The following is a 21203-nucleotide window of genomic DNA, read 5'->3' as shown; positions in this document are numbered from 1 at the left end:
TTTCTTCTTTGACTGCATCTTCAAATTGAACTGGGTCATCTACATGAGAAAATAATGCAAATAAGGAATTCAGACCTACGCTACTATCAACTTCATCTTGCTCATAAATTTCATTTAAATTTATGAATTTTGACCTTCTTGTGCTTGTTGAAGATGAGTTTGATATGTCACTTGGTGTTGTGCTTTGCAGTGTGCTTGGAGAAGCACTTGCTTGGTTGCATGAAATTGTCCTATTATTTGTTGATGGCATTGCTTGCTGCCTGCTTTGCTGTGCTTGAATAGGGGTAGAGGGAGTCACTGTTGAGGAATTACTTGCTTCTGTTAATTTCTCTTTGTCCTCACGTGGTATGCATGCTTTGACATTGATTGTCTTTTCTAAACTTCCATCCCATGCTTCCTCTTCTATGAACTGCACATCTCTGTTGATTATGACCTTCTTGGTTAATGGATTGTAGAGTTTGTATGCCTTACATTCCTCACTATATCCAACAAATATGCATTTTGCCCCCTTGCTGTCCAACTTCTTTCTCAACTCATCTGGGACATGTGCATAAGCCACACATCCAAAGACTCTCATGTGAGTGACATTTTGATTTTTTCCACTCCATCCCTCTTCAGGAACAATGTTCTGGATGCTTTTGGTTGGACATCTATTCAAGATATATTCTGCACAAGCGACAGCTTTAGCTCAACAGTCATTTGGCAAACGCTTTGCCTTCAACATACTCCTTTCCATCTCCATAATGGTCCTATTCTTCCTTTCTACCACAACATTTTGATATGGTGTATATCTTGTTGCAAATTGCTTGTGAATTCCATGCTCCCTGCAAAATTGAAGGAAATCATTTGAGATGTATTCCCCACCTTTGTTAGTCCTAAGGACTTTGATGTAGTGTCCACTTTGCTTTTCAACAAGAGGCTTGTATTCGCGAGAGCAATCAAACACTTCGCTTTTCTGTTTTAGGAGAAAGACCCATGTCTTCCTTGTGTAGTCATCTATGAAGGTCAGTACATAGTGACTGCCACCAATTGATGGTGTCTGCATTGGTCCACATAGATCTGAGTGGACAATCTCTAAAGGTGCTTTTTCCCTCACTGAGTTTCTTGCTTGAAATGTCTCTCTATGTTTCTTGCCCAAGATACATCCTTCACATATGCTGTCTAGTTTTTCTATGAGTGGTAAACCCTTCACCATGTCTTTCCTATGCAGCAAATTCAAACCTCCAAAGTTGAGATGTCCAAATCTCAAGTGTCATAACCAGTTTTACTTCTGCTTGAAAGTTTACTTGTGTGACAACTGCCTCTTTTCTTCCATCCTCTTGTGAGTTCATTGATAGTTGTGCTTGTGCACCTTCTTTCAAATCCGATCTTATCTTTAGGGGAAGCATTCTATTGTTTGTCACTTGAACCTTTGCAATTAGCTGTCTGCTTGGACGCCTATCCAAAATTGTGCACACATCATTTTTAAGTAGACATTGTAGCCTTTTTGCATGAGTTGTCCAACGCTCATGAGATTATGCTTCAAACTAGGGACAAAGTAAACATCTGAGATGTATTTCTTATCCCACTTCTTTGTTAGGACATTAACTCTTCCTTTACCCATGATAGAGACTTTGCTATTAGTCCCTAATGTCACTTCAGATTTCACACTTTCATCTAGATCATAAAAAATTTATATGTTTCCTGACATGTGGTTGCTACACCCTGAATGTAGATACCATATATCACTCTATTTTTCTTGTGCTACATTAGAAGCTAAAAACATGCTATCATGGTTCTGATTTTCTCTTCTGAAATTTACACTTGGTTTGTTACTAATGTCATATGTCTTCTTTCTACATTCATTTGCATAATGACCATACTTTTTACAGTAATGATATTGAACTTGAGATTTATCATACCTCTGACCTTGTGCTTGATTTTGGCTTGGGCCTTGACTTGGATTTTGATTGCTCCCTCCTCCATTTGAGCTTGAAGGGCTGCTTCTTCCACCTTTGTGTGGGCTTCTTCCTCTTCCTCTAGCATATGATGTTCCTATGCCTCGACCTTGACCAAATGATAGTTGTGTTTTGAAGCAATGCTCAAATGAAGAGCTTGTTGCTCTATTGAGTCTATGTTCATGAGAAATCAGTGATGCATTAGGCTCATCCACTGAGAACTGTGAGAGATCCTTTATCTCTTCTATGTCCGCAACAATGGCCTCAAACCTTGCTGGTAAACTTCTCAAAACTTTCTCAACTAGTCTTCTTTCCTCAAGTGTCTCACCATGAGACTTGATTTAAGTAACCAGCCCACTGATATGTGTAAAAAATGAGTCTGTATTATTAGACTCTTTCATACAAAGTGTTTCAAAATCTCTCCTCAACATTTGCAACTTTGTTGGTTTGATTTTTGCCATGCCTTAGTAGGCTGTTTGGAGGGTGTCCCATGATTGCTTGGACTTCATTGCTACTCCAACCCTTGGGAAAATACCTTCATGAACTGCTTGAAAGATATAAAACAAGGCCCTTAGCACATCTCTTTCTTGTTGAGATAAGGCATTGTATGCTGCTGCATCCACTGGTTCTTGAAAACCATTCTCCACCAAATCCCAAATATCTTGAGAAGAAAACAGGGCCTTCATTGCAATAGCCCAATAATCATAATTTTTGCCATTAAACTGAAGTTTTTGAGGACTAGTCAAACTTGTGTTTGATGTTTCCATTTCTGAGCGTAAAAAAAACATTCTACCTGCTGGTAAATATGCTAAACACAATCCGCGCTCAAAACAATTTTCACTGTTAGTAAAAAAATTTGTTTTTATTGTTGAATTCATAATTCCAACTGCGCAGCCGTACATCCCCAAAAACCGCTCAGCAAAACCATAAACCATTTTATGCATATCGGATCGCTTTTGCGTAAAAGTGGTTTCCGTATTTTTTACTCCAATACAATTTAGTGTTGACGTGTGGCTCTCCCCATACGTCATCATCTCTGACATATCGGGACGTAATGTTCAGTTATGTAATGCCTTCCGATATTCTCCTCCACCGTCCGATTTAATTCATCAAACTCCGCCATTGATTGCTCCAAGCTGCATACAAACCAACATCGAATTAAAACATTGCGTGGAGTAAAAGTTTTTGGGTTGACCGCAGTAAAATAATTAATGAATTAAATGTGCCCGTAGAAGTATTGGTAGATGACTTAAATTTTAATGTTTTTATATGTATCAGAGGTATGGTGCATTTAAAGAAAGGCATGGTCTGGTCAGTGTGTTAAAAATATTTACGACACGTAAAATGTAATTGTGGTTTTTATTTTGTTTTCAAAAAAAATGAAAAGGGGTCGTGTGTTGTAATATGTTTTTACGTGATGTGTTGAAAAAATGTAATATGTGAGAGTTCGTGGGCAGCGAAAGAGAATAGAGAGAATTTGCACAGCAGTGCATGAAGAAAAGAACAGACAGGAGCGGATTTGTTTAGTAAGCCTGTGTAAGTTTTTTTTCAGCAGTATGTGTAAAAATTAGTCTTACAGCAGTAAACCTAGCTCAGTAAATTTTCATGTGGAGACAGAGTAAAATTTTTTTTGTTGAATGTATTTTTGTGGTGAATCCCTCTCAGCAAAGAGGATGAATATGTATCAGGCATATATTTTAATGAATATAAATGTTTTTATGGTGGTGAAATACTTTGTTCCTCAGGAATTTTTTTTTTTTTAAAAGCCTCCCTGTGCAAAAAGATCCTGTGGCAGGAGGAAACAGAGCATTGCCTCTGTGTTTAGTTTTGTTTGTTTTTGGGATTTTCTCAGAAAATCTCCAACAGTGGTATCAGAGCTGGCTTAGGCTCTTTGAAGGTGACAAAGAAGCTGAAGGGAGGAGTTTGTTGCAGCAGTAAAACTTCTCAAGCAGAGTGAAGGCTCAGTCAAGAAAATACTCAGGTATTTCACAAAGCTTTTTTATGTGTTGCTGAAGAAGCAGTCAGTTGTTTTAAAATACACAGTCAAGAAATTGAAGCATAGTTTAGGCTGCAAGAATGGCTGGCACAAGCACCAGTAATAGTATGGGTATGCAGCTCCCATTATTTGATGGTAAGAACTATGACTATTGGGCAATAACAATGAAAGCCTTGTTTGCTTCCCAAGACTTATGGGAAATAGTTGAGGAAGGTTTTGAACAACCAGCAGATGAAAATGAGTTTAATGCATTAACTCAAGGAGAGAAGGATCTATTAAAGAGCTGCAAGAAGAAGGATTCAAAATCCCTTTTCTTCTTGTATCAAGCAGTGCATGGAAGTGTGTTTCCAAGGTTAGCAGCAGCTAAGACATCCAATGAAGCATGGAAAACCCTCAAGACAGCCTATCAAGGCATGGAGAGAGTGAAGACAACAAAACTACAATTGCTGAGGAAAGATTTTGAGAATTTGTGCATGAAGGAGTCAGACAACATTGACTCATTCTTCACACATATAATTGGTTTGGTCACACAGATAAGGACTCATGGAGAAAGCCTTGAAGATAGGAGGATTGTGGAGAAAATATTGAGGGTCTTACCCTCAAAGTTTGATGCGATTGTCACCACCATTGAAGAGACAAAGGATCTCTCAAAATTTTCAGTTGATGAGCTACATGCATCACTGATAACACATGAGCAGAGGTCGAGTAGAAATGAAAACTCATCTCTAGAGCAAGCCTTCAAGACCCATATGTCTTTTGGAAGAGGAAGAGGTCAAGGCAGAGGAAACAAGAGAGGAAGAGGCAGAAGCCAGAATAGAGGTGGAAGGAACAGTCCAGCAAATGCTCAAGGAAGAGGCAGCAATCCAAATTAGAACCGAAGCCAAGGTAGCAGCCAACAAAGAGGACAACATCATGCTCAAGGACAAAGGTATGAAAAATCCAATGTCCAATGCTATTATTGTAAAAAATATGGGCACTATGCCAGTGAATGTAGGAAGAAGGAGCATGATATAAATAATAGACCAAATGCAAATGTTACTAGAGAAAACAGCAGTCAAAATAATGTGTTGTTAGCATGTAACATGGCTGAAACAAATAGTGAAGACATATGGTTTTTAGACTCAGGTTGCAGCAACCATATGACAGGAAACATAGCCTTCTTTTCTGCTCTAGATCAGAATGTGAAATCAGAAGTCACACTAGGAACTGATAACAAAATCTCTGTTATGGGAAAAGGGGAGGTAAAAATATTTACAAAGCAAGGAGAAAGGAAAACCATAGCAGATGTCTACTATGTCCCCGGAATGAGATGTAACCTCTTGAGTATTGGACAGCTTGTCCATAAGGGGTACAATGTTTTCTTTAAAAATGATGTATGTACCATCATGGATATAGCACCCAGCAAAAAATGCATTGCTGAAGTGAAGATGACAAGGAACAGGATGTTCCCTCTTAGAATCAGGGCAGATTTGAAAAACAAAAATGTAATTGCAGCAGTTACCCAAGAGGCCTTCCAAAGTGTGCCAAAGGATGAAAATTGGTTGTGGCGCTTGAGATTTGGACATCTCAATTTTGGAGGTCTAAACTTGTCGAGTAGGAAAGGAATGGTAAGAGGATTACCATTGATAGAGAAACCGGACAGCCTATGTGAAGGTTGCATATTGGGAAAACAACACAGAGAAAGTTTTCCATCAGGAAAGAGCATAAGGGCAAAGGCACCCTTAGAGGTCATCCACTCAGATTTATGTGGACCGATGCAAGCTCCATCATTAGCAGGCAGCCAATATTTTCTAACATTCATTGATGATTTTACAAGAAAAACTTGGGTATATTTCCTTAAAAACAAAAGTGAAGTGTTTGAGAAATTCCAAAACTTCAAGGCATTTGTGGAAAACCAAAGCGGGCTGCATATAAAAGTTTTGAGAACTGATAGAGGAGGTGAGTATATCTCCAAGGAATTCCTAAGATTTTGTAGAGAAAATGGTATACATAAACAGTTTACAGCAAGGTACACCCCACAGCAAAATGGAGTTGCTGAAAGGAAGAACAGGACCATCATGGATATGGCAAGGAGCATGCTGAAGGCAAAGCATTTGCCAAATGACTATTGGGCTGAAGCTGTAAATTGTGCAGTGTATATTTTGAACAGGTGTCCTACAAAAGCAGTGATGAACAAAGTGCCGGAAGAAGCATGGAGTGGGAGAAAGCAAGGAGTCACCCACATGAGAGTTTTTGGATGTGGGGCTTATGCACACATACCAGATCAGCTAAGGAGGAAGTTGGACAACAAAGGGGAGAAATGTCTTTTCATTGGATACAGTGAGGAATCCAAAGCCTACAGGTTGTATATCCCATCCACCAAGAAGTTTTTTGTGAGCAGAGATGTTCAATTCAATGAAGAGGAAGCTTGGGATGGAAGCATAGAGAAAACAGTGAATGTTAAAAACTGTTTGTCTCATGACGAAGATGATGAGGAGGTGGCTGAAATGCATCCCCAAACAGCAGCGCCAACACAAGGACAGCAAGGGACACCATTGAGGATAAATGAAAGTGCTTCTCCAAGCACACCACAAGGAGGAAATTCAAGTGCGTCTTCAAGCACTTGCACACCAAATGAAAGAGGTAAGAAGTTTAGAAATCTAAGTGACATTTATGATGAAGGAAGGAATTCCTTATTTGCCTTGTATTGTCATGTTGATGATCCTATTCATTTCGAGGATGCAATCAAAGATAAGAAATGGATAGAAGCTATGGATGAGGAAATGAATGCCATAGAGAGAAACAGAACATGGGATTTGGTTGAGCTACCAAAAGGCAAAGAAGTCATTGGAGTGAAATGGGTCTATAAGACCAAGAGTAACACTGAAGGCAAGATAGAAAGGCACAAGGCAAGGCTGGTTGTCAAAGGGTACAAACAGCAGTATGGGAGAGATTATGAGGAGACTTTTGCACCGGTTGCAAGAATGGAAACCGTGAGAGCAGTGTTGTCCATAGCAGCTCAAAAAAAATGGAAAGTCTACCAAATGGACGTGAAGTCAGCATTCCTAAATGGAGTGTTAAAAGAAGAGGTGTATATTGAACAGCCTCTCGGCTATGAGAAGAAAGGTGAAGAGCACAAAGTGTGCAAATTGAAGAAGGCTCTTTATGGGCTGAAGCAAGCGCCAAGAGCATGGTACAGCAGGATAGATTCATATCTATTGGATAATGAATTCGAAAAGTGTGAGGGAGAACCCACAGTCTACATCAAAGAAAAAGATGGTAAAATTTTGATTGTTGTCTTATATGTTGATGATGTTATTTTCACAGGTAATGATGATCAGCTCATTGAGAATTTTAAATCAGTCATGAAAGAGGAATTTGAAATGACTGACATGGGTTTCTTGAGATACTTCTTAGGCATAGAAGTAGATCAAAATGAAAAAGGAATTTTTATCTCACAAGCTAGATATGTAAATCAAGTATTGAGCAGATTTAACATGCAAGAGTGCAAGGCAGCGATCACTCCCACAGTAATGGGATTAAAACTCAGCAGAGAGGACAGCAGCAAGGATTTTGATCCTAGTTTGTACAAGAGTATTGTTGGCAGCCTTATGTATTTAACAGCTACTAGGCCTGACATTATGTATGCTGTTAGTTTAATTTCCAGATTTATGGAGAGGCCAAAGGAGGCACATTGGCAGGCAGCAAAAAGAATTTTGAGATATGTCAAAGGTACCAAAATGTTTGGCATTTTATCTACTGTCTCAGAACATTCAGATTTAATTGGATACACTGATAGTGATTGGGCTGGAAGTGTAGATGATCGGAAAAGCACTTCCGGTTATGTTTTTCATATGGGTTCAGGAACCATTTCATGGGCTTCTAAGAAGCAGTCTATTGTAGCATTGTCTACAGCAGAGGCTGAATATGTGGCAGCTACAGCAGCAGCATGTCAAGCAGTGTGAATGAGAAGAATGTTGAGAAGCTTAGGCCAAGAGCAGGCAAAAGCGACAATGATTTTTTGTGACAATAGCTCAGCTATTGCATTGTCAAAGAATTCAGTGTTTCATAAGAGAACGAAACACATTGATACAAGGTTTCACTACATCAGAGAATTGGTGAACAATGGAGAAATTGTCCTAGAACATTGCAGGACTCAAGAACAGGTAGCAGACATCTTGACAAAGCCTTCGGATCAGAAAAGCTTTGAATTTTTGAGAAAGTGTCTGGGTATGACCGAATGCCCAGCAGTTGAAATTAAAGGGGAGTGTTGAAGTCATAATTCCAACTGCGCAGTCGTACATCCCCAAAAACCGCTCAGCAAAACCATAAACCATTTTATGCATATCGGACCGCTTTTGCGTAAAAGTGGTTTCCGTATTTTTGACTCCGATACAATTTAGTGTTGACGCGTGGCTCTCCCCATAAGTCATCATCTCTGACATATCGGGACGTAATGTTCAGTTATGTAATCCCTTCCGATATTCTCCTCCACCGTCCGATTTACTTCATCAACCTCCGCCGTTGATTGCTCCAAGCTGCATACAAACCAACATCGAATTAAAACATTGTGTGGAGTAAAAGTTTTTGGGTTGACCGCGGTAAAATAATTAATGAATTAAATGTGCCCGTAGAAGTATTGGTAGATGATTTAAATTTTAATGTTTTTATATGTATCGGAGGTATGGTGCATTTAAAGAAAGGCATGGTCTGGTCAGTGTGTTAAAAATATTTACGGCACGTAAAACGTAATTGTGTTTTTTATTTTGTTTTCAAAAAAAATGAAAAGGGGTCGTGTGTTGTAATATGTTTTTACGTGATGTGTTGAAAAAATGTAATATGTGAGAGCTCGGGGGCAGCGAAAGAGAATAGAGAGAATTTGCACAGCAGTGCATGAAGAAAAGAACAGAGAGGAGCGGATTTGTTTAGTAAGCCTGTGTAAGTTTTTTTTCAGCAGTATGTGTAAAAATTAGTCTTACAGTAGTAATGTAAAAAGGGATTTACAGCAGTAAACCCAGCTCAGTAAATTCTCATGTGGAGACAGAGTAAATTTTTTTTTGTTGAATGTATTTTTGTGGTGAATCCCTCTCAGCAAAGGGGATGAATATGTATCAGGCATATATTTTAATGAATAGAAATGTTTTTATGGTGGTGAAATACTCTGTTCCTCAGTAATTTTTTTTTTTTTTAAAGCCTCCCTGTGCAAAAAGATCTTGTGGCAGGAGGAAACAGAGCATTGCCTCTGTGTTTAGTTTTGTTTGTTTTTGGGATTTTCTCAGAAAAATCTCCAACATTTATACTAACAATATTTAACCTGCTCTGATACCATGTTAGAAAATATTTAGGAAATTTAATTTTCGTTTTTGCGGAGGGGAGAGGTAGAGAGTTATGACTTTCACGAAGCTACATCTAGGTTCACGCACAATGACGTTGATTTAGCAGAGCTATCTTCACGGAAGCAGAAATTTGGCAGACTTCATTTCTTAAACATGAAAATACATTTACCTACTTCCACCCATTCACCAAGTAAAATAGAAGTTACATGAAAATACATTTACCTGAGACTTCCGCCCATTCACCAAGTAAAATAAAAGTTACAGTGATTTAAACTTACGCAGAATAACACACAGTAAAATAGAGTAACTGTTGTTTTCATGCCCCCACCAAAATTTGCTCCAGGATTTTCTCCACAAAGGTTTGCGCTCTTTTTTTTTACTCTCTCACTCTCTAACCTATTACAAAATGACTTTTACATTCATATATAACTCAACATACAATATTACAAAATGACTTTTACATTCATATATAACTCAACATACAATTTTACATTTAATTCATGACAGAGGGAAATTAATATGTGTTGTTGTTGATTGTGATCAGAATCGCACATGTGTTTCTAGAGTGTGGGCAAAGGTTGCCGAATGAATGCTTCCCATATATTTTTACCAAAGTACATAACTTCTTTAAATGCTTTTATTGAGTTTCTGAATGGTTCGCGTGTGGCTTCGGTCCTTCTATCTTCAAACAGAGACGCAACTTGCACCTCTGACAGGTATGGCTGCTGTGACGCTGTTTATTGCAGTGGTTGGGATTATTATTTCCAACAAAAGGGAATCTCCTCGTAGATGTGAGCCCACCAAGCCTTCATAACCTGTGTTTTTGGCTATGGCTATTCTAGGGAAAGAAAACTGTCACTCTAACGCCGGAGTGTTCCAAAAACCACTGTGTCATATACCCCGGTAACCTCGCATGTAAAAGGTAGGGAGTTAGAATTTTTCATACAAATTACCACAAGTAATTAACCAATTCACAACTCCACAATTCATCATTAACCATTAAATATAATATTCATTAGTGCATCAAGTAAATTGCCATCAAAGACAGTAAGTTTCATAACCATTGCATAACCTTTAACCATCACTGTAATAACATAAACTGTCTCATGAATCCATGCATCCATTTCTTGATATCCTTAACCATATTAGATAATCATGTAATCAAATAAAGAACCATCAACATCAAGGATTCAACATCATCCATCTGACACAAAAGGCAATCACATCAATCACACCATTGAACACGGATATACCCTGGAAACCCCGTAGGGTGAAAACCAGCAAACGTTTAATCTTATTATTAAACGCTCGTGAGGGTTTTCACCCCTCACTCAATGGTTTATAAGGGATTCCATCCCTTAACCATTGTCTTAAAATCTTTACAATGAATTATCATTAAGCTGTCACATAACTAGCTAAAAGCTAATACAATTTACATGTAATCTTTTATTTACATACCGCCACATGCAACATTCCTTGTGGCATAATTGTTCTAGCAATGGACAATACTGCAGCTTGACTTCATCTGCATGGACGAATAATCTTTTTTTCCTGCCATAATGTTAAACATCACTTTCCTTGGCACCATCTGCCATCGTTTCCTGTCAATGCAGTCATCAACAATCTTGGCAACAAGATTAGTTACAATATTATTCAAACAATAATCAACATCTAAAGAGATCTTTTAACATCTACTCATATGCATGAGCACGCATAACATACTAGCTAACTAGCATATATATACCCAAATAATACTGTTTGACCTCCACAATGTTTACTAATGCATAACTCTCTTTAAGAGTTCTAACTCGTTAGCTCATGTAAAACCGAGGAAAGAACCAAAACCAGGTTCCTATTTTCCAAGATAAATCTTCGTAAATAACAGCCATAATGATAATCTTTCACCGCATGCATTATCATATGTTTTCTTCACCAAGAAAATACATCAAATAATCATTTCTATCTGCATGCATTAACAAATTTTCTACTAAGAAAACATATAATTTAAACATTCTTTTACTGCACATAAACAAAGAGTATTACACGAGGTCAACTTATCTCTCTTTCCTTCGACATCTTCGTCGCCATAGCGCATGCTGAGGTCCTGCGAAGACCCATAATCAAGAATCTGGTTAATAGAGGCGCACTGCCACATGCAAGGGCTGGTTGACTGCTATGCAAATTGCAAGATCCTTATAATCCAGGCTTAACCTCGGCCTCAGGAAAACACTTTCTCCCTTACTCTCAGCAATCTTAATGACACAATAGAGATTGGAAGGCAGAACTCCAAAACCAGACTATGTCTTCAATAAGAAGTCTCTAAAACCACGCATAGAGCCTCACAACATAGGGGCATCCACAAAGTCTCTGCAACGCCTCAATCTCTATTCGAGAGCTACGATGGTCATGCTACTATTAAACCGTCCTCCTTTCTTCGCCCTTGGTACACATTCGAATAGTTTCGTTGCCGACTCTCTTCAGAACCTTGTTTCTTGACAGAGAATCTGCTTCCGTATTCTGCTATTTGTAAATATGCTTGAAAAGTGGCCATTCGTCAAACGAATTTGCCATATCTTTTAGCTCTGTACCAATAGACTCCAGCCTAATCCTATCAACCTTAATATTACCAAGGTTGCAAGACCCATTTATATAGTTGGTAACCGAGAGGCAGTCACCGAATGTCAGAATTTGATTAGCATTTCTTATCCGAGCATGAGCTAAAAGTATCTTTAAAGCCATGAACTCAGCATAGTGGCTGGACCCTTCTCCTATCCTTGCTTTAAATTTGACACTGTGACCTTCTGATAGGTACAAAACTCCACCAGCGCGGCTGGCCTTGCATGGATCCATCGAAAAAGCCCCATGGGCAGGTAACTCTTCAAACTCTCTTTGTTTCTTCTGTTTTGCTGGCTGCATGGTACTTGAGGTAATATACCTAAACTTCAACGATAGTGACCTGCAGACCATTGTACATATTTTGGGTAGATTCTGAGATTTTTGTTGCATGGCCTGCCATGACTTTGCTGTTTAATCCTCTGCCTAACATAATCACCGAAACAGATGACCTGCGTCGAGTTGTCTGTTGGTGTTGCAAATTTGGTAGGTAGGTAGATACCTCTCCACGCAGACCACCCTAAGTACACACTTATCTTCCGTTTAAAAAGAAGGTGTGACTGTTATCCGTCATCATGGCTAGCAATCGTGACGTGACGAACCTGCAACCATTCGATCTCATCCCGTTTCCCAATATCAAGAATTAGTTATCACCGGTGTAGAGGAAGAATGGGTTCCACGCACAATTCGCCAACATGTTCCCCATAATTAGTTTTATGAATAACAAGAATTAGTTCCGAATGCTAAGGATCAGTTTCGAAACTAAATAACTATTCATAACTGTTAATTATGATGAGTTACCCGGTAGGGATGTTACATACTCCCCCCCTTAACAGGAACACCGTCCTCGGTGTTCATCTTTCATTGAGAACTTGAGATTTTACTCATTGTATAATCATCTAAACCGCACAAAAAATTGTCCTTCCTTTTTAAAATCAACGATTTCATTCCAAGAAATGACATCACACAAAATAGTAATGATATAATCACAAGAAAGATCATTAGTTATAAGCATCAATAGTCATAAGCGTTCGTAATTGCAAAAAATATGGAACTTCTAATCGCCACCACTTGGCCCTTATTCATTCATAATAAACAATTCTCTGTGCCAACTTACCATTACTTACCATTTATTCTTGAAATCATGAATACTTTCATGTAAGCATTTTAATAGTGGTTGGATAATTCTTCAACCCTCCATGGTAAGTAATTCCTGTAATATATGACTACAAATTCAATCGCATTAGTCACTATTTTGTGAGTCAATGGAATACTTTTGACTATCAATCAATTGTGCAATGCTAAATGATTTCTAAATCACAGTACTTTTACAAGTACTTAAAGAGCACTAACACTAATCAACAAATGATAAATCACTGCTCACGTGCATACTAAATGAATTCTTACGAAAGACATCCGCAAAGTACTTCTAAAAGTACCAAAAGAGCACCTAGCTCTCTAATCATCAAAACAGTCAATCACTGCATCAAGCAAAAACTGTCTTAGCTCCCACTAAGATGTTCACAAAATTAATAATACAATAAAGGAATCAAAATTTCCAATTACTCCTTATTGAGCACTAAGCGCATTTCTTGTTAAATGTGCATAACATATTTTATACAACTGTATGTAAAATTCATTTTTAGCATTACATATAGCTCATTAGTTAATTCCTTTAGCCATGAGACCACAATGGACTAAAGAATTCCCAACCCATGGGAACTGGTTTCCACAACCAAACTGAGTCATTTTCACATCCAGACAGTTTCTTTGATAGAGACCTTACCAGGTCTAACATGGGATTCCACTGGCCAACCAGCTCAAGAATTCCAGGAAGAGTAAATCTGGGCAGACAAGTACCATCAACCCCTCCGGGCAGGTAACTGCCATCAACCCAAGGCATTCCAGCCTTTCACAATCCGGGCAGACAAGTACCATCAACCCCTCCGGGCAGGTAACTGTCATCAACCCAAGGCATTCAAGCCTTTCACAATCCGGGCAGACAAGTACCATCAACCCCTCCGGGCAGGTAACTGTCATCAACCCAAGGCATTCAAGCCTTTCACAATCCGGGCAGACAAGTACCATCAACCCCTCCAGGCAGGTAACTGTCATCAACCCAACTATCCGCAACTGTCTGGCATGTTAAATTTCTCTTTTATTACTCTTTCTCAAAGTAATTTACACAATGAACCATATAATCATTATCATTAACAAAATAAACATGCATGTACACCATGCATTTACACTTATCCCTCATCATGGGTCCACAACATCTAGATCGATGGAAACATATCTATCATACACGTTGTATGCATGCAAATTTCCAAATAACATAATTCATGCATATCATATAACATCATTCTTTCTCATTTATGATTGCAATTCACATTGCAGCAATTTACGTTATGAGTTTTCTTGTTGCCATTAAGCTACCACTACTTAATCCCATCAGCAACGTTAGTTATAAATATGCATCAGTTAACACGTATTCCATTTCCAAGAATGTTCATGCATACAATATTGTCATGTATAAAAGCATATGCAAATACTCATTAATGTATAAATGCCAACAACAGTTGAGTTAATACTCTCAGCATTCCCAATTTTGCCATAGTCTGTTGTTCCAATTCAAGTCATCATTAATGGAGTATTATCTTACGTTTACTATGGCTAGCTTGGGTCATGCATTGTTAATGTAATTAAATATAATCTCTCTGACATACAAAGATCATAACTCTATATCATAATGACTAATCTTTGTGCATACCATTGCTTATCATATAAGCCTTTCACTAGAATACTACCATCATCTTATACAACAAACTACATACCTCTTTGTTAAGGAAGTCATTTTAATCTCATTCTTCTATCTTCCGATGTGAGGGTTTCTCAAGATTCCCTTTCAAGAAATTATTAAAGATATCTATCTTTAGGCATAAAAATCAAGATACAAAAACAAGGTTTACTTATCCTTTATGTATCAAAATCAAGCAATCAACACAGCTCATCCAACAAGACAATCTCTCCAAGAGATTATTATTTCCAAGAAAGCTAACATGACCACTTTCTCTAAGTACACACAGACTCATACTACCCTTATGTGCATGCAACATGTGTTTTCTCCTACACAATTATTTTTACTTCAATGCACATAGTTCTTTTCATGAAACAAGTAAGGATTTTGGTTCTTGTATGAACACTATTCTAATGTGTCTTTAAGGAAAGAACCTCTATTTTTATTTTCAAGAAAATTCTCATAAAATCCTGCATCTTCATACATGAAGTATGCATACTCTTAGGATGAGACTATACTTATGTATATATGTAATATACTCTTTCTTCAAAAAGTCAGAAATGAATATCTATGTGCCTAGAAGCACATCTTTAGCTATCTTTATCATGCATGTAATGCATAATCATTTCACTAGAACTTAGAGACTAACTAGAATCATAATGCAATTAGCATATATATATTTTCCAAAAAACTTTTATCAAATAAAAATACATCTTTGAATTCAAGAAAACTTGACCACCTTCCATGCTATGTCCTTAGGACATTTATATGCCTCATCCTCTTTTCTCAAGAAGATACTCTGGCTATATTTAGCAAGGATTTTATAGACAAGAGACAAGCATTTCACACACAAGACTCACGTGGAGTCTTTCTAATAGGAACTACCTATTTTCTTTACCAAGAAAACATACCAAATAATCAATCTTTAACTGCATGCCTTAACACATTTCCTTTACCAAGAAAATCTATAAAAGAACCATTCTTTTATTGCATGCATTCAAATACTTTCTCTACTAAGAAATCATATAAAACATTCATACATGTTCTTCAAGAAAGTGAGCAAGATACTTATCTTATCCTTGGTTCAACATGCATAACTAACAAATTAAACCACCCTTACCGGAAGCAATTGCTCTACTTATGCAATTAGAAGCATAATCTCCTAAGTGTCACACATGCACCCGAGTTACCACTTGATGCTAGATGCAACAACTATCATAACACTACTATGCGACCCTTTTCAGAATAATGACTTCAAGGAGACATTACGAAAATCATTAACATCAACACACTATAGTTATCATTTTCCAACTCCTTAAGCATGGTCAAGGGAATACTCACATGCACATCGAGCGCTTATCTAGTCATCCCCAGACTTAGAGTCTTCTGCAAGATTCTGATACTCCAAACTTGCAAGATTCTGATACTCCAAACTTGCTCTATCTGGTCATCACCAGACTTAGCGATTCTTTTTCCCATCTCCGTCTGTCCCTACAGCACGGTCTCCTTCCTACTCCTTGCTTCCATTTCCTTTGGAAGCATCTATAGTTGGGGAAGGTAGTTAATGTTTACTGACACTGTATTAACACAGGTAGTCTATTCATGAATAATTATCACATGTAATTATACCAAGAATGGGTCCTAGAAATGTTACCCACTGAACATGCCTCTCCAATTAAGTTCACACTGGAATGCAACATGCATAAGAAATCCATCATTCCCATAGTAGAGATAAATTCAACCATCATTAAATCGAGGCTCCAATGGTTTTTATCTCTCAACAAGTAATGATAAACACATACCATGCTAATGGATTTCACTTAATTAGAGGGTAATCATCATTAAATCTATTAAGACATAAGCATATACTATTCATCATGCATTCTCATGGTGAATAAAATTAAGAACTCTTCTCATGAACAACTGGACTATAGCACAGAGAGAGTAAAAATCTTCATACACACATTCCATGCATGTGACATCAATCAACCTTCACTTATTTTCGAATTGTAATAATCTTAAGTCCAATTGAATTAATGCATATAAGTTCTATGGGTTAGTCATACAACACTAACCAATCTCAACTACCAATCGTCTTCATGCATTCATGACAAGACTGAATCAAAAGTTAGTTATGACAACCAAGTCTCGCTGCTTGACTCAATGCATGTTTTCATTATCTAAGGGGTTCTTCTAATGTCCTTTTTAAAACAATTTTTTCATCCTATTCAAGGATGTTCCCCTAATTTATATTCATGCATTGGCTCATTAAGTTTCGTTCATTGTAATTTCAATCTAGTTCAATAAATGCATTATTGTTATTGCCATATGTGCAAAGTAAAAGTTGGTAGTTGATTGTCACTTTCCTCAATGAGTGTTCAATATTGTTCTAGGTGTGACAAAAGTTTCATTGTCTTTTATCCTCATCAGGAATCTAACGTTATGAACGTAGTTATGCAACAACTTATTACTTACTACTTAAGCAGTTATAAACATGAATCACACCTATCATGCCAAAAGTAGTGTACTACATAAATGAATATGTGAATGATTAAACTCGTACCTGAGTTAATGCCTACTGATGGCGTACCTCAATATCATTTCCGCTTACCAATTCACAAAGGCGCCAGTACTGCAACCTTTAGCTCTGATACCACTTGTCATATACCCCGGTAACCTCGCATGTAAAAGGTAGGGAGTTAGAATTTTTCATACAAATTACCACAAGTAATTAACCAATTCACAACTCCACAATTCATCATTAACCATTAAATATAATATTCATTAGTGCATCAAGTAAATTGCCATCAAAGACAGTAAGTTTCATAACCATTGCATAACCTTTAACCATCACTGTAATAACATAAACTGTCTCATGAATCCATGCATCCATTTCTTGATATCCTTAACCATATTAGATAATCATGTAATCAAATAAAGAACCATCAACATCAAGGATTCAACATCATCCATCTGACACAAAAGGCAATCACATCAATCACACCATTGAACACGGATATACCCTGGAAACCCAGTAGGGTGAAAACCAGCAAACGTTTAATCTTATTATTAAACGCTCGTGAGGGTTTTCACCCCTCACTCAATGGTTTATAAGGGATTCCATCCCTTAACCATTGTCTTAAAATCTTTACAATGAATTATCATTAAGCTGTCACATAACTAGCTAAAAGCTAATACAATTTACATGTAATCTTTTATTTACATACCGCCACATGCAACATTCCTTGTGGCATAATTGTTCTAGCAATGGACAATACTGCAGCTTGACTTCATCTGCATGGACGAATAATCTTTTTTTCCTGCCATAATGTTAAACATCACTTTCCTTGGCACCATCTGCCATCGTTTCCTGTCAATGCAGTCATCAACAATCTTGGCAACAAGATTAGTTACAATATTATTCGAACAATAATCAACATCTAAAGAGATCTTTTAACATCTACTCATATGCATGAGCACGCATAAAATGCTAGCTAACTAGCATATATATACCCAAATAATACTGTTTGACCTCCACAATGTTTACTAATGCATAACTCTCTTTAAGAGTTCTAACTCGTTAGCTCATGTAAAACTGAGGAAAGAACCAAAACCAGGTTCCTATTTTCCAAGATAAATCTTCGTAAATAACAGCCATAATGATAATCTTTCACCGCATGCATTATCATGTGTTTTCTTCACCAAGAAAATACATCAAATAATCATTTCTATCTGCATGCATTAACAAATTTTCTACTAAGAAAACATATACTTTAAACATTCTTTTACTGCACATAAACAAAGAGTATTACACGAGGTCAACTTATCTCTCTTTCCTTCGACATCTTCGTCGCCATAGCGCATGCTGAGGTCCTGCGAAGACCCATAATCAAGAATCTGGTTAATAGAGGCGCACTGCCACATGCAAGGGCTGGTTGACTGCTATGCCAATTGCAAGATCCTTATAATCCAGGCTTAACCTCGGCCTCGGGAAAACACTTTCTCCCTTACTCTCAGCAATCTTAATGACACAATAGAGATTGGAAGGCGGAACTCCAAAACCAGACTATGTCTTCAATAAGCAGTCTCTAAAACCACGCATAGAGCCTCACGACATAGGGGCATCCACAAAGTCTCTGCAACGCCTCAATCTCTATTCGAGAGCTACGATGGTCATGCTACTATTAAACCGTCCTCCTTTCTCCGCCCTTGGTACACATTCGAATAGTTTCGTTGCCGACTCTCTTCAGAACCTTGTTTCTTGACAGAGAATCCGCTTCCGTATTCTGCTATTTGTAAATATGCTTGAAAAGTGGCCGTTCGTCAAACGAATTTGCCATATCTTTTAGCTCTGTACCAATAGACTCCAGCCTAATCCTATCAACCTTAATATTACCAAGGTTGCAAGACCCATTTATATAGTTGGTAACCGAGAGGCAGTCACCGAATGTCAGAATTTGATTAGCATTTCTTATCGGAGCATGAGCTAAAAGTATCTTTAAAGCCATGAACTCAGCATAGTGGCTGGACCCTTCTCCTATCCCTGCTTTAAGTTTGACACTGTGACCTTTTGATAGGTACAAAACTCCACCAGCGCGGCTGGCCTTGCATGGATCCATCGAAAAAGCCCCATGGGCGGGTAACTCTTCAAACTCTCTTTGTTTCTTCTGTTTTGCTGGCTGCGTGGTACTTGAGGTAATATACCTAAACTTCAACGATAGTGACCTGCAGACCATTGTACATATTTTGGGCAGATTCTGAGATTTTTGTTGCATGGCCTGCCATGACTTTGCTGTTTAATCCTCTGCCTAACATAATCACCGAAACAGATGACCTGCGTCGAGTTGTCTGTTGGTGTTGCAAATTTGGTAGGTAGGCAGATACCTCTCCACGCAGACCACCCTAAGTACACACTTATCTTCCGTTTAAAAAGAAGGTGTGACTGTTATCCGTCATCATGACTAGCAATCGTGACGTGACGAACCTGCAACCATTCGATCTCATCCCGTTTCCCAATATCAAGAATCAGTTATCACCGGTGTAGAGGAAGAATGGGTTCCACGCACAATTCGCCAACATGTTCCCCATAATTAGTTTTATGAATAACAAGAATTAGTTCCGAATGCTAAGGATCAGTTCCGAAACTAAATAACTATTCATAACTGTTAATTATGATCAGTTACCCGGTAGGGATGTTACACAATGCCACTAGAGCGACCCATTGGAAAGAGTGGCCAAGCCGAGAGAAAAGAACCTCTGACAGGTATGGTTGCTGTGACGCTGTTTATTGCAGTGGTTAGGATTATTATTTCCAACAAAAGGGAATCTCCTCGTAGATGTGACCCCACCAAGCCTTCATAACCTGTGTTTTTGGCTATGGCTGTTCTAGGGAAAGAAAACTGTCACTCTAACGCCGGAGTGTTCCAAAAACCACTGCCACTAGAGCGGCCCATTGGAAAGAGTGGCCAAGCCCAGAGAAAAGAAAAAACCAAATGCAGCAAGGCACATTAGGGAAAAGGAAAAAAATTAAAAAAAATTAGAAAGGGACATACTTCGGCAAAAAAAGCAAATGCACAAAATGGTCATGAGACATCGCTACACAGCCCCACAAATCTCAATTTTTTTTTCCAATGGGTCACTCCTTCCCTATTTCTACACCATGCATTGGCAATGGCATGTAGGTTACGCAAACCGATCCCAATATAAACATGTGATACTACCTCTTCTTTCTAAACTCAACCTACACGATGTAAAATTTTGATGTCTTCTTGTAAGTCAATTGAAATACTTACATAAGACAAGCAAGCACACGAATTTTGCTTCACTGAACATGCAGCCACAACACCACTACGAATGTCGTCTGGCAGTGAATGTCGTCTGGCAATGAATGAGCGTAAAAAAAAACATTCTACCTGCTCGTAAATATGCTAAACACAATCCGCGCTCAAAACAATTTTCATTGTTAGTAAAAACATTTGTTTTTATATTAACAATATTTAACATGCTCTGATACCATGTTAGAAAATATTTAGAAAATTTAATTTTTCGTTTTTGCTGAGGGGAGAGGTAGAGAGTTATGACTTTCACGAAGCTACATCAAGGTTCACGCACAACGACTATGGCTGCTGTGGCGCTGTTTATTGGAGTGGTTCACGCACAACGACTATGGCTGCTGTGGCGCTGTTTATTGGAGTGGTTGGGATTATTATTTCCAACAAAAGGGAACCTCCTCGTAGATGTGAACCCACCAAGCCTTCATAACCTGTTTTTTTGGCTGTGGCTGTTCTAGGGAAGGCTGTTCTAGGGAAAGAAAACTGTCACTCTAACGCCGGAGTGTTCCAAAAACCACTGCGACTAGAGCGGCCCATTGGAAAGAGTGGCTAAGCCTAGACAAAAGAAAAAACAAAATGCAGCAAGGCACATTAGGGAAAAGGAAAAAAATTAAAAAAAATTAGAAAGGGACATACTTCGGCAAAAAAGCAAATGCCCAAAATGGTCATGAGACCTCGCTACACAGCCCCCACAAATCTCAATTTTTGTTTCCA

Source organism: Pinus tabuliformis, chromosome 7 (assembly GCF_031772625.1).
Source record: "Pinus tabuliformis cultivar Carrire ecotype Pingquan chromosome 7, CPIR1, whole genome shotgun sequence".
In the NCBI taxonomy this organism is placed as follows: Eukaryota; Viridiplantae; Streptophyta; class Pinopsida; order Pinales; family Pinaceae; genus Pinus; species Pinus tabuliformis.
This window is presented reverse-complemented; position numbering follows the sequence as displayed.